Source organism: Pezoporus flaviventris, unplaced genomic scaffold (assembly GCF_033815535.1).
Source record: "Pezoporus flaviventris isolate CSIRO_AGI_PZ_B2104156 unplaced genomic scaffold, CSIRO_AGI_Pfla_v1 ptg000036l, whole genome shotgun sequence".
NCBI lineage: Eukaryota > Metazoa > Chordata > Aves > Psittaciformes > Psittacidae > Pezoporus > Pezoporus flaviventris.
The window spans coordinates 22,598,276-22,612,988 of NW_026892584.1; the positions used below are offsets into that span (position 1 = coordinate 22,598,276).

General features: G+C 36.8%; 1 protein-coding gene and 1 long non-coding RNA gene across 8 annotated transcripts in view; both read left to right on the forward strand.

Annotated features, from left to right (window-relative positions):
• Positions 1 to 14,713, forward strand: part of AKAP6 (A-kinase anchoring protein 6) — a 280,658-nt gene that overhangs the window by 134,131 nt on the left and 131,814 nt on the right. The window lies entirely within an intron of this gene.
• On the forward strand, positions 5,044 to 7,355 carry LOC133274772 (uncharacterized). Its single transcript, XR_009745252.1, has 4 exons — positions 5,044 to 5,153; positions 5,289 to 5,319; positions 5,929 to 6,057; positions 6,731 to 7,355. It is a non-coding gene; the product is annotated as an uncharacterized LOC133274772 (long non-coding RNA).

Sequence of the window (14,713 nt, forward strand, 5' to 3'; positions counted from 1 at the left end):
CACATGCTCTTCTGGTCTATGGTTATCTCACGGCTATATCAAGTCTTTCCTTGGAAAATAAATGTACAAGGAAAGTCGCTATTTATGCTTTAGAAGAAGTATTTTTTTTTTGTCTGATGTGTTTATAATGAGGAACATTCCCATCTAGACACAAGAGAGTTTTATGCGGTGATTGCAACACCTTATAGATCACACAGTTTCAACCACCTCTAACCAGGCTTATTTCCATTATTAGTAATTACCATCTGCCACCTTAATTCTTTGCAGTTTGAGCTGAACTTATTAGTATCTTCTCTTCAGAACAACTGGATAGTCTTGGGCACAGTTAAATATTTACTACTTTTCACTGATTAATAAAGCACCTTATAATACCTCAGAAAGTATTTCAGTGCTGAAAAGTATTACAGCAAGTCTGTGGCTCACCATTCGCTACTTCAAAAGATGGTAACAGGGGAAGTGATTTCCTGTAATTGGAACAGAAGGTTCTGCTATGTTGCCATTGAGGCATAATCTTAAATCATTGAATATTTAAAATGCTGTCTGTACATAAATAGTAGAATTGTGCCTAACAGCTGAACAGTTTAAAATCATTCATGTGACATTTCAATTCTGAATCTTTTGGAACTTGGAAGTCTAAACTAAAGATACTTGTGATCTCACTTTTAAGTACAAGCAATGCTGTTGATGCTGCTCTACCAGGAAAAAATGCTTCTACAGTTATTATTTTACTTGGCTTTAGGTATTTTAGTATGTGACACTACAGTATTGATCTGTCAGCTTCTATGGTGAGGGTTTGAACCAAAGATACGTTGATCAAGTAGATAGAAAGGGTGGTGGTATTTACAAAATCCTTCTGTAAATCAGTAGACAAGTTTGGTTTTGCAAGGAATAAGCCTCTCTTTTAGAGTTTTTACTGGAGTATGTGAAACACAACTGAGTTATTTTTATATTAGTTGTTATCCAAATATAGGATTGGAAATATCTAGTGAGAATTTACAAGCTAATCAAAACAAGCCATGTTGATACAACAATGAAAAGAACCTAAAAAAGAAGCAAGAGGAAGGAATATCTGTGTCTTTAAGCGCAACTAGGCACTTCAGGTTCCTCAGTTTGCTAGTTTTTAATACCTTGCTTTGTAAGTGATGTATTTTTAGTGTTACAGACATCACCTAGAATTTGCACAGACCTAACCGTCATTGTAACAAAAAGTATCTTCAAGAAGGATTTGAGAGGTGAAAACATCATTTTACACACCGTATTAGAATGGACAAAAGAAAGGAAACAGAAAAGTGTTTTAAAGTAAGTGTAGTAGCAGAAGCTGGCCTCGGTAATAGGACAGACTGGATATGTAAAATTCAATGTGGCTGACTTATAGTGAGTCTTAAGACAAGAAATTCAGATAAATGAGCTCTGCTGAAGGGTATCAAAGATGTGATTATAGCAACTGGGCAGAAAAATCTTTCATGAAAGTATGGTAGACTGAGAATTAGTTGGAAAATTTTACATGAGAATTTTAGTGTAGCTGGAAAGAAAACAGATTTTTGGTACCTTTAGTACCTTTCTGATGCAGATTTTGAAAATATTTCTTTTGTTTAAATAGTTGTAGATTTTTTTTTCTTTGAATGATTGAAAACAAAACATCAGAGGTGCCCCCAAAAGATTTAGGGCTGTTGGATGTGCAGTCAGCTTCTGCATGGTAGTTTCACTGCTATTTGCTGGAAGCTGTTTCTGCTGACTTGTTAGTTGTGTGCCTTGTGTGCCTTTTAGTGAGCAGGAGAAACAATTTTGTGTTTAATTCAGGACCTCCCTTCACAGAGAAAAGAATGAAGCTAAGCAGGCAGTATTTGGCCTTCAATAGAAGACAAGTGAATATGAGCTCCATCCTAAACCTCTTTTTTCATGTTACATGAGCCCTCTTAAAACTTCTCTATATCCCAATTTAACTAAATATTTTTCTAATTTTTAATGCAATTATGTCCCTGAAGTCATTGTTGAGCAGTCCTGCATCCCATTTTAGCCCCCAGAGATTGTTTACTTATCTATCCATCAACTTCCTTACATATTTGTTTCAAATTCTGTATGACAGTATTGTTTTCATGGTAGCTAAAATAATTTTAATAATCTTTAACAAGCCAAATTTCTAAAATGGTTGCAGAGCCCCTATTTTTTCCCATTGAATCTTAAAGTATCTTTGGTTTATTAAGCTCACTATCAAGTATAAAGTGTAGAGAGCTAAAGCATATTTTTGGAGCTAAATTGCATCTCTTGTTAAGCATAATATTCAATCTGGTTATAAGATACAGCTGCATTTTTAAACCAATATCAGAAGTCTTATTCTAATTGAAAGTGTGAAGGAGGACTCCAAGGTATCTGTGGTATTTATAAAATGCTTCTGTAATTTTTACACCTTGTTATTTCTAGATACTGTATATTGATTACTTTTGGCAACTATTGGCTCTTATACAACCATCACTGTTAATAGCAACAGATATGTTTAAAAAGTTTGCAAAAAAATTACGAATTTTTTACTCTAAGAATAAGGAAATTTACTTTCTATTAAAACATAGATCAGGTTCAGTTTGAAAGATGTTTTAAATCTAAATCACTCCACAAGCGCAGGCTGAGAACATGGTGAGAACAGATATTTAAACTGGCATATGCCCAAGGGGCAAATTTTATCATAGTGCTATTTGAATCTTTGAACACTATTATCTAAAACTCTGAAAGTATGTTAGGCTATTGTAACTTCACATGCATAACTGGACTGACTCTGACAAGCTTTATTTAGGAAAAACTCCCAGCTGAGTTTGGCCTGTATTTGAAAATACAGAAACACAAGTGTATTTGTGCATGTGTTCATATGGACACGTTTATCTTAAGTGACTGTCCTGGGTTCAGCAGTAGCAGTCATGTTTCTCCTTCTTGGTAGCTGGTGCAGTGCAGTGTTTTGACTTTCGGCCTGGGAACAGAACTGATAGCGATGTTTTGGTTTGACCAAGGACTTTGTGAGCCTCATGCTCTGCCAGGGAGGAGGGGAAGCCAGGAGGAAGCAGAGACAGGACACCTGACCCAAACTGACCAAAGAGGTATTCCATACCACAGCACGTCATGCCCAGGATGTAACTGGGAGTTAGCCGGAAGGGCTGGGAGACTGCAGGGTTGGAGGAGGTATCGGTCGGTGCTTGGTCGGTTATCGGTCGGTTGGTGGTGAGGTGTTATATTCTCTTCCCTTGTTATTTCCTTTATCATTATTATCATTGGTGGTAGCAGTAGTGATTTGTGTTATACCTTAGTTACTAAACTGTTCTTATCTCAACCCGTGGGAGTTGCATTCTTTTTGACCCTCCTCTCCGTCCCTCCAGGAGCAGGGGGAGGGAAAGAAGGGGGGGGAGTGAGTTAACGAGCTACCTGACTGGGTTTAAACCACGACAGTGACTTAAAACTGAATATTAACCACTCAAACACCTTAATTTTCTATTTTGCCAATCTGTTCATTCTGCTTTCTCTATACAACCATACTGATGTAGTTTTGTTCTGTTATTTCTGATAGAATGTATCTTCAGCAGTGAATATTAGCGTAAGGCTTTTCTCATTCATGTCTGCCTGTTGTTTCACAAGATTCTCAGACTTCCAGAGAAATAAGATTTTAGTAACATGCACGTATAAATACCCAGATTCATTTTAGTGAAAATTGAACTTCTCTCACTCTAGGATAGCTGGTCAAAGGTACTCCTTTGCTGTGTGGGCTCAGAATCCTGTGTGCCCATTCAAGTTTTTACAGCCACAGGAGAAACAGAGCTTTTTTCTTTATTTAGTTCTTGAGTTTCAATTTAGAAGTTGGTGGAACACACTAAAATAAATCCATAAATAAGCAAGTGAAATGAAGGAATCCTAGCTGACTGAAAATGTCTTGGTGGAACAAGTTTGTTTTTGGCTTTATAGTTAGTGATCACTAACGAAGCAAATTATTTTAAATTCATATCTTTTCAGTTAACTTTCCTTCCTTGTTTCTTATTCCTGATTCCTCACCTTCCATTCCATCTGTTACTCTTTAAAACAGTTCAGGATTTCATCAGGATCACAACTAAAACAAAATACTGGTGTGGGGGGGGAGGCACTTCTCACAAGCTTCACTGCCTGGTCAGACCCAGGTGAAAGTGCAGGAGGGCTGAAAGCTAGTGCTGTATAGACATCGTAGCTGATTTGCAGACAAAATTGGTGCTGGTCAGCTCCAACAATAAAGTTTGAGTGTGTGTTCTACCCATTTGTTTTTTACCAGTCATCATAATGGTAAATATTTTTGATTGTTCAGTTAATGTGGCATAAGAGCTAGAGGTCTGGCTTGTAAAGTCGTTTTCCGGTTTCTTCACTAGACTATTTTTCTTTTTCTAGCTCTGATAGTAGCAATGCAGTATCACCTCCTGCTTTTCATCCTGATTACCTCTGGTAGTGCAGGCTTTAGTGTGTTGGTGTTTTTTTTTTTTAAATATTTTAAAAGCTAGGTTTTCCCTTTTGATATAGGCCTCTAAAAATCCTGTACTTTAAAAGTGGTAGCTTAGTATGTATGCTATTGGCAATTGTCATTACTGAAGGTTATTGCTTCTGTAAATAGCATTTTCTTTGTCATTTTATTAAAATTATATTACTGCTCTGAAAACAAAATATTACTGCTTTATTCAATTGAAAAATGACTGGCATAGCACTCCTCTGATCTTTAAAAAGCAATTTTACTTTCATTGCATTTGTGCATTAAATTAAGTGTTCATATCTACAGAATAAACATCTTATAAATATTACTGTGTTTAATTATCAGTTCAGTGTTTGAGTTTTTGCTGTTATGGTTGATCTCCAAGAGTGATTAAATATGTAATAGGGAACAAAAGGAACATAGATATGAACAAAGATACTGTTAGATAAAGGTAAATTTTATCTTCTGCATGTTTTAATTCATTTTAAAGTATTTTAATTACTTTTATATTCAGTGTGATTGGATAACATTTTCTTTTTTTTTTTTTTTTTTTTAATTCAGTTCCTGTTTTAGACTTGGAACATCATCTAGCTATAGTTTAATCTATAGAAACTTTCAGCTCTAGTCTCAGTTGTGTACTTAAAACAGCTATTCTTCACTGGGGTGGTCCCAAAAGGGAAGTCGGGTAAAACAATGTTTGAAAGAAAAATTCTACTTGGACATCCTTCATTTTAAATCTTACTTGTTCTTGCATAGTACTCTTCGCTACATTTAAGCTTCAGGTCCAGAATTGTGTTACAGATTTTGCTATATTTTTAAGGTAATCTATGAGAAGGGAACAGAATACACTGGTGAGCGTTGTACAACCTGACTTTAGATGTATTTTCATTATGAAAAAAAGCCCCAAATAATGTTTTCAGTAGAGTATTTGATGAAACATAGACTTAGATATGAAAACACCCTAAAATCACATGCAAGTTTGTATGTCAGGCCTAGCAGTTCGTGGATAGGGTTTGTTTTTTTTTTTTGTGTGTGTGTGTTTTAAGTATTTTGCCAGGGCTTTTGATTAAGCCTTTCCTATAATATTTCAGATTATCCTAATTTATTGATAGTTATACTTACCTAGGGTAGTGTAACTAATATGGCAGTTACAGTAGGGACTGTATTGCATTTAGAAATTTGGACTTGTTCCTTAAGCACCTGGAAGTAAGCGCAGAAAAATATCGGTGGCAGTAGTGCACTTAGTCACATCCCATGGACAGCTCTAAACATTAATGACAGTTAACCTAAGATGGCTTTAAATGTAAAATGGGATTTCTGACCAGGAGACAGGTGGTAAGCCGTATTCTTTTATAATTGCCCCATAGCAAGCTTTATGAACCATCATCAGGCCAGAGAGAAAAAATAGCTCATCTGGGCATGTACACTTTATTTCTTCATCCTCTTTTTCCTCTTTGCAGTCACGTTATAGAAAAGAGCCAACATTTACCTCAGAATGCTTTAATCCTTGAGTTTATGAGCTTTAAGAACACCACAAGTATAGTTGATGCTGACAGGTCACATCATCCCTTATGAAATGGAGAAAAGGGGTGAGAAAGGAGAAAATTGCAAGGGAAAAAGTTCAGATTGACTTTAGAGTTTGGCACTATGTGTTCTGAAATACCATGATTTAAAGGTATGACACGCAACAGAAGTCTAGAATGGTGCATTTGTTATTGCTTACATTCTAGGACCATCATTTCAGTTCAGAGGAAGTGGGGAAAGGAATTGAGGTCAGCTTGTCTTTTCCGTCCTTGCTGTTTGTTTGGCAAATTTTCCTGGATACTGCAAGGGTGTTAAGTATTAACTTTCACTGGCTGCCTTTCCCATGTTAGATTTGAGGTGCAAGAGTTTAGAGCATTGTATGATAACCAAGTACTACTAGAACAGCAAAATATAAAGAGGAATGCAAAAAAATAGGATCATTTTACAAATTTTGGGTGTAGTAAGATGAAACAGCCCTGAAACAAGGGATGGAAGTATATGCCCGGCTTATTTCTGGATATGACAATTAATGGGTTATTTTGCAAACGTGTTATTTTTGTTATTAATTGGTAAACAACAATAAGGTTTAAAATTTACTTTCATAGATTTTGAATCTAATAAAAAGTTTTAAAAATAGGTTGTTTATCTGTTGGACAGGAAAGGTATTAAGGAAATAAATGGAATATATGTTCATGTTTTGCTAGTTTGTTCATTTGGGCCTTGATTCTTATTCTTTAGGACAGACACCCTATGAAGCATCCATATTTATTTCAGTGGACTTATTCCTGACATGTATTGCTACAAAGACTTTTGTTCGTAGAGTATCAGGTAATTAAAATAAATCTAAAACTGAACCTGGAAAGATGTTGATTTCCAATTCAGTAAATCCTAGCAATATTACAATAAGTTTGTTTTTAATTCTTAAAAAACATATTAAAATTAACTTTTTTCCCATTTATGTAATGCATATAACTAAACTTCCTTCCTATTGTGAGACAGTTTCATTTATTGTTATTTGTAAACAGCTTAGTAAAGATGCATAGTGGATTGGTGTAGAAACTCCTTGAACAGTTTCTTTTGAAATAACACTACATACGTTAAGCTCAATTACACATCCAAACAGCCACAACACACTTTTGGTAATTTATTCATTGATTTAACATAGTACCCAGAAGAGTCATGCCTGCTGTCAATTTTGTAATATATTATGTTTTAAATATACTCATGCTCACCCATGCACGCCATTAAGGTGTGCATAAACCTGTGTTTTTCTCTCTTGACAGCTATAAATGTTTGTTATTATTACACAAAACATATGTTCATGTTGTTTTTGTCTAAATTATTCTATCTGGGGCTATAAAGTTTTAATGTTATTAGTTGCCCTTAGAATTTTAATGTTTCACTGCTGTAACCTTCTTAGGATTTCTCTGCAATTAAATAGCAACTATTTCACTACAGCCTGGAAGAACAATATATTTTATACAAATAATAAAAAAAAAATAATACTTCTTGCTCTGTTTTCTTCCACTGTAGTAAACGGTGTACTTGACAAGGTTCTATATACAGCAATCCAATCTGTAGTATTTTCTATAACTGAATAGAATATTACACTTTCCTACAGTCTTCTCATTAAGAAAAAAATCTAGTTTAACCCCTTTGAGATAGGCCTTATGTCACAGGCAGTTTGCTTTGCAGGTCTTCTCCCTGTTGTGCTCTGTTGTCCCCTCACTCAGTAAAGTAAGATCCATTACAGAAGAAACCTCAATCAACATAACAGATATACTATGAAAAAAGCTGGGGTTTTAGGAGACAGCATATTAGAGTAGAAAAATAATTTGAAGAAATGTCTCCTGTGTTGTCTTCTAAATAGCAGTAGTGTTGGCAATAGGAAAATGTATTACTCTCCCTGCCCCCTTCAGTATTCAAGGCCTTTTTCTAAGGAAAGAGAGCAGATGGGAATTTATCCAGGACATTAAAAAGATATTTACTGCTTTTAAATGAGCAAAGGACTCATTTAGGACATTCTTTTCCACTGGACTAAGGCATTATATGGATTTCTTTTCATGTATTTTGTGCCAAAATACCCTCACATAGAATAAGTAAGTATAACAGTGTCATGCAGATTTTAAGTATCTGACTTTTATCATCTTATTTCTAAGTATAGCACAGTGGTATTTCTATGAGATTCATCGCTCATATTTGTATTTCAACACTCATATATGTATTTCTATGAGAAATCATCACATCACTTTTGTTCCACAATCTGAGTATAACTCCTATCATATGTTGAGGAGCAAGAGGGAACAACTGTGATCAGAACATTCAAAAATAAACTGATTAGAATATGCTTGCTCTATTAAAATGATTAGGCAAGATTTCTTTCAGGAAAAAAAAAAGTGATTTCTAACTAAATTTGTGTAAAATGCTTGCAATACTTCAACATGAGCATTTGAATTGGAAGGTTGCTTCATGAATCTTCTATTAAAAACCTGAAATCAAAACAACCTGCCTAACACCTTTAAGAAATATATGAGGAAAAGGACATTGTTAATGCTATTAGTAGCTACTAGTGCCTGGCGGTTTTGAACACAGCATACATAAAACTTCAGAAAGCTTTTTGAAAAAAAGTATTTTTTAAATTTTACAGAGAAAGAAACTGAGGCAGATGGGTGAAGAGCCTTCCCCACAGTTATAGGCAGTCATTAGGCTAGCTGGAATTAAAATGGAGTTTTGTCTTCCAGGCTCGTGTTGAACTCACTGAACCAGTAATTCTCACACTCCTACAGCAACAAAGATCTTTCAACATTTAGTGTTTCCAGGACTTTGCCAAAAGATTTCCTTCTTTATGAAAATGAATTCTATCCACCCAAATTTAATTTGTCTCCTTTACTGTCCTTGCTTTTCTTTATTTGTTCTTTCATTCACTTTTTCCTTTCATCTCCTTTTTGCCCCAGAATCTTTCTTTTCTTAATTCATTTTTATTTTTCCTCCTTTTGTCCACATGCTGTTAGAGAATTCTGTCTTTTCATCCCCAACAAAATTTCCTTTTTTTTTTTTTTTTCCCTCTCAAAGCTGCCCTCAGAACTGCTGTGTCTTACAGGGCCACATTTGCTGCTCACAGTGTTTCATAGCACCCTAATTTTCAAGATTTTAATTCTATCTGAAGCTTTGCCAATTACATGGTGAACTTCTGCATTGGAAAGAATAAGACCACAACCTTTATTCTCAGAACTGAAAAGCCTACAATAGAAAAAAGATGTACAATTTGTTGAAGAATAGAGATAACAGGGAAAAAGCAGTGTGTCAAGGTACTTGGTTAAACAATAATCTCCTACAGAGCACTCATTACCGCTAAATAATTGACTGTGTTGGGAGAAAGGTTTCTATGTGGGGAGAGGTTCAAGAAGGTCAGTCATCTAGTGGTAATGACCGTAGCGGTCATTAGAGGGTATTAATGCTATTAAGAACAGAAATTTAACTTTTTATTGAAGTTTTTATTTAAATTATATTAACTTTGATTCAACTTTTAATTGAGGTGCAACCATCCAAATTCTATAGTCGGGAACCAAGAAGTAATGAACATAAAATTGCATGTTCTTCTGATAGGCTGATGGGTCTTTAATATATTATAATTTTAAGAGTCTCTACAGAGCAGTTATTAGTATAAAACTATTCAGAGGTATTCTATTAGAATTAGGGTTGGGTGAGTGATTCAGGAACAAGTCCCAGCTTGACCCATAGCAATGCAGACAGTATATTTATGAGCCAACAAGAACTTGTTGTGATCTCAAAACTTTGACTTGCTAAGTTAAAGGAAAAATCCTTTGATGCCTAAATTGATCTTTCTTGTAAACTTGATGCATGGTGGCAGCAGCACAGAATTTATTCTGAATTGAATTTTTAGTTCCATACCAAGTTCAGTGTTTATTTATAGAGAATTTCATGCTGAAAGTAAGTAGGGACAGTATTACTTTCACTCCTTCAACTGCTACACGGGCCATAGCCAGGGTGTGGCTGGGGCTCCCAGCAGCCTAGCATGTGAGTTACTAGGTGGAAGGATGGTGATAATCCATCAGTAGCCCTCCTGCTCCATCTTTCTACATTGTCTTTTTCTCTAGGGCACTTCAGAAATAGGCTGCTGAGTAAGTCTAAAGTGCTGAAGGGATAAAGAGGTACGAGACTGTAAAGTGAGCTCTCAGGGGACCAGAGGAATATCACATGTCATGCCACCTTCTAATTTTCTTGAGACAGAATTTTTTTGTCCTTGCCTTTCTACCCTGAGGACATAGTAACATGCTTTAAAATAACAGCAGCAAACCAAACATGCTGGTGGTACAAAATGCTAAACACTATTTCATTCACACAGAGAAATGATGAGCAAAGAATGGCTCTTATGTGATAGGAGTTAATCACATTGCCCAGTGCATGTCTGGGCAGGTGCTAAGAGACTTTGGTAAGAAAGTAACAGCACAGCATACAGAGGATTGCAAGCTGAACAGAATCCTCCATGCTGTCATGGCAACTTTTCAAGGTGCAATTTGAGAGCCAAAAGCTATACTGTTTATGAAAAACAGTAACATTAAAAGAGATCTAGTAGTTACAAAAGTTGCAAGTGAAAAAGAATCTCGAGGTGAGTTATTTGTAACTAAGGAGAACATTGTGTCTGAAAGATGTTTGCCGATTTTATATTAATGTGTCAAATAAAAACAATAAGGTTAAATAGTTATTTACTTATCTGACTGGCCTTGCAGTGAGGAAAACCTGGCTACTAATACTATTAGTGCCAATTGACCTTACTGCATAAAAAGTATTCTGGGTTTTGGAACTGTTCTGGGTGTTTCCAAAAATTCTAAGATGGCGTTCAATTTGCAGTTCTGTTGTTCATTATTTATTTCTATAGTTTTATTGTATGGAATGATACACTGTTCTTCTGCTTCTAAAATCCTTGGAATTTTTTTGTTTTCTCAGAATTACAGACTTGGGGAATACTTTTTATTAAATTGGTGTGCTGCCTTTTTTTTTTTTTTTCAGGGAAATTTGTTATATGAACTGATAAAGGATTTTCTCCCATGGGGAAAAAAACAAACAAACAACAAACCGCAACAAAAAATATAAACTGCTTTACATTTCTGGTAGGAAGCCAAGTTTTTATCATTTAGACATGTCATATTATTATGAAACCATCATGCATCATAACACAACATAACAATGTGATTTGCTGAGATGTTGACTCCACTTGAAAAATTGTACAGTGGTGTGTGCATATTTCCAGGCAAAGAACTACTTGAGTATTTTTGAGCATTTTCCTAGGGCTGCCTGGTGTGGTGATCTAATTTATTAGCCTTGTTATGGGGAGAAGATAGGTTCTAATAAGTGATATACAAGTCTTTGTATTTCTGCTTCATAGCTACATGACCTTTTCATAAAATACTAGAACAAAGTACTAAAAGAAATTCCAGGAGGTCATTTAGTTTTTTTGCTATGCCCAATGCACAAAAAGTTAAAAATCACATCTGAACTGTTTCTGCTGTCTTTTTTCTTAAAAACATCCAGTGGTGGGTATTCTGTGACATCCAGAACAATTCCAGTTCTTAGCAAGCTTGAAAGCTTTTTCCTACTGTTTTGCCTAAATTTACCTCACAGCAGTTTATGCACAGTTGCTCTTGTTCTATCCCCAGACGACACAGAGAATCATTACTTTATTCTCTGTGGCAAGCTTTAACATATTTGAAGATCACCATCAATTTGCTATTCTGTTTCACTTTGCATGGGCTTGTTCTGTCAAATTGTAAACCAAGTGTAAAACTAAAAATAAAGTCAAGATAAATGACTTCCTCAGTAAACACAAACAAACAAAAGAAGTGACATCCTCTTCTCTGTGCCCCTTGGGATTCAAACATTATCCCAATATTCTGCAGTGTGGCAGAGAGCCTTCACTGTATCAAGTCCCAGGAGGACACTTCCATCTCCCCTGGTCATTTGGTGCCAGCTTTGTACATAGCTGGTTTCCCACAGTAAGATCAGTTCCATAATCCCTTAAATACAGTGGAATATGAGCCTGGAAGCTGAGGCACTGCAAGAGTGTCTAAAGGAAGATGGCATTTGGTTATCTGCCACCCTTTATGTCAGGAGTGTTTTGTTATTAAACTACTTACCTGACACATTTAAACTAGATTAAAGTAAAAATGTAATAACAAATATTCAAGAGAGATGAAATAGTTAAGATATGTAGAGAGCGCATAATTGAAGCCCCTAATCTTGAAACTGACATCAAAAATTCTCTCTCTCATTTAGCTCTCTCACTACTTGCCTCCTGCCAAGGTGGAACACAGGGCCTTGTGCATGCTCTGCATCTTCCATTCAGATCTTCTAGAGGATCTAGGCTGCTTTAATCAGAGAATCATAGAATAGTTAGGGTTGGAAAGGACCTTAAGATCATCTAGCTCCAACCCCCCTGCCATGGGCAGGGACACCTCCCAGTGAACTGTGTCACCCAAGGCTTTGTCCAACCTGGCTTTGAACACTGTCAAGGATGGAGCATTCACAACCTCCCTGGGCAACCCATTCCAGTGCCTCACGACACTTACAGTAAAGAACTTCTTCCTTATATCCAATCTAAACTTCCCCTGTTTAAGTTTGAACCCATTACCCCTTGTCCTGTCACTACAGTCCTTAATGAAGAGTGCATCACCAGCATTCTTATAGCACCCCCTTCAGATACTGGAAGGCTGCTATGAGGTCTCCACGCAGTCTTCTCTTCTCCAGGCTGAACAGCCCCAACTTTCTCAGCCTGTCTTCATACGGGAGGTGCTCCAGCCCCATGATCGTCCTCGTGGCCCTCCTCTGGACTTGTTCCAACAGTTCCATGTCCTTTTTATGTTGAGGACACCAGAACTGCACACAATACTCCAGGTGAGGTCTCACAAGAGCAGAGGGGCAGGATCACCTCCTTTGACCTGCTGGTCACGCTCCTTTTGATGCAGCCCAGGTTACGGTTGGCTTTCTGGGCTCCAAGCGCACACTGAAGCCTGCTCATGTTCATTTTCTCATCGACCAGCACCCCCACATCCTTCTCCGCAGGGCTGCTCTGAATCTCTTCTCTGCCCAACCTGTAGCTGTGCCTGGGATTGCTGCAACCCAGGTGTAGGACCTTGCACTTGTCATGGCTAAACTTCATCAGATTGGCATCAGCCCACCTTACAAGCTTGTCAAGGTTCCTCTGGATGGCACTGCTGAGATCAGAGGTGCTGTGTACCACCTGTCATGAATGGGTATTCTTGTGTTTTAGAGGTGGTAAACAATGGGGAACAAGAATGACGCACCATATGATGATCCTGAATGATATGAATGAAAGTGAAGATGCATATGGAGAAGTTACATTTATGAAACTATGGGCGGGGTGAACAGGCTAGGCAGACCTAAAACTTATTTCCTTTGCTTTTGGTGCAAGCTAATGATGAGTTCAGAGCTCCTCTGGAAAAGCTCGGCTGTTCCCAGGAAGCTTTTCCTGAAGGAGAGGTAGACATAGAGGTTGCATATGCAGTCTGAAATGAGTATTAGAGTGGTAATACCTAGGCATATGGTGCATTCCCTGTTTCTCAAGGGGTGCATTCTCTTTAAAGTGTGCAATCCAAACTGAAATAAGGCTGGTTTTCAGGCTGTCCAGTTTATTTTGGGGAATTTGTGCATGATAACTTAAGTGGAGTTCCTTCCTTATGGGAGTACTAATATTATTATCTCCAAAAGAATAGGAAAAAAACCTTTAAAAATCATTGACTATATGAATAAACATGAATCATCTTTTTGACAACTCTCAGATAAATTGCACCATTAGGCTCACGTGTGCTATGTGAGCAACATTTTGTCAGGAAAGTCAAATGACCACATGTATTGATTTTTAACTGTAATTGAAATAGCTTAGTGTCGCATGGTATCTGGTTCCAATTTGTGACTTTGATTTGTAGGGATTGTGAACTAATCTTGCCATCACATGTTACATTTGTAAAGTAAAGTTTTAAACTGTGCTGATCAGACATATGTAGAAAATTACAGCTGCACTGCAGGCTTGCACCTGTGCCTGGATTTCATCTTTTCTAGTCTCTACTCAGGGCACATGTCTAAGCTATGAGAAAATTTATGGTGTGGGAAACCTGTATTAGTAGTATGTGAACCAGAAACAAGTGGGTAGGAAGTAAGATGTGGTTTTGTTTTATAACTAAGAAGTCAGAGGCAGAGATGGAAGCATTATTAAGAAGTTCATGTAGTAGGTATGGCAAACCCAAAATCCGTATGTCCCTACTCTCAGTACCTCTCCATATAGACTCTGTAAGTCGAGCCTGCTTCACTTATTGGTCCATAGGTTACTGCTTAAACTTGGCAGAACATAATGCAATAATGTCTTCAGTTAGGGAGTAGTGGAAGAGATTCCACACAGAGTGGTCGACAGTGGTCCTATTTCCTTTGCATCTGAAAGCTTGCCTCCATGGTGAGCATCTAGGCAATCTTACTAAATCAATGAAGTTATTATGCAAAAGTTAGAGCATTAAACTCCCATATGGATATTCTTACTCAGAAGTAGAGTCACTATAGTTTGCTCTAGCTCCTTTGAGAAGGATTAAGCTGCAGCAAATTAAGACCACTGTATATGCATGGGGTATTAATGCACTTTAACTCATGCACATTAGTTTTGAAGCATTAGTTAATTAATCTTAGAAGTCTTGT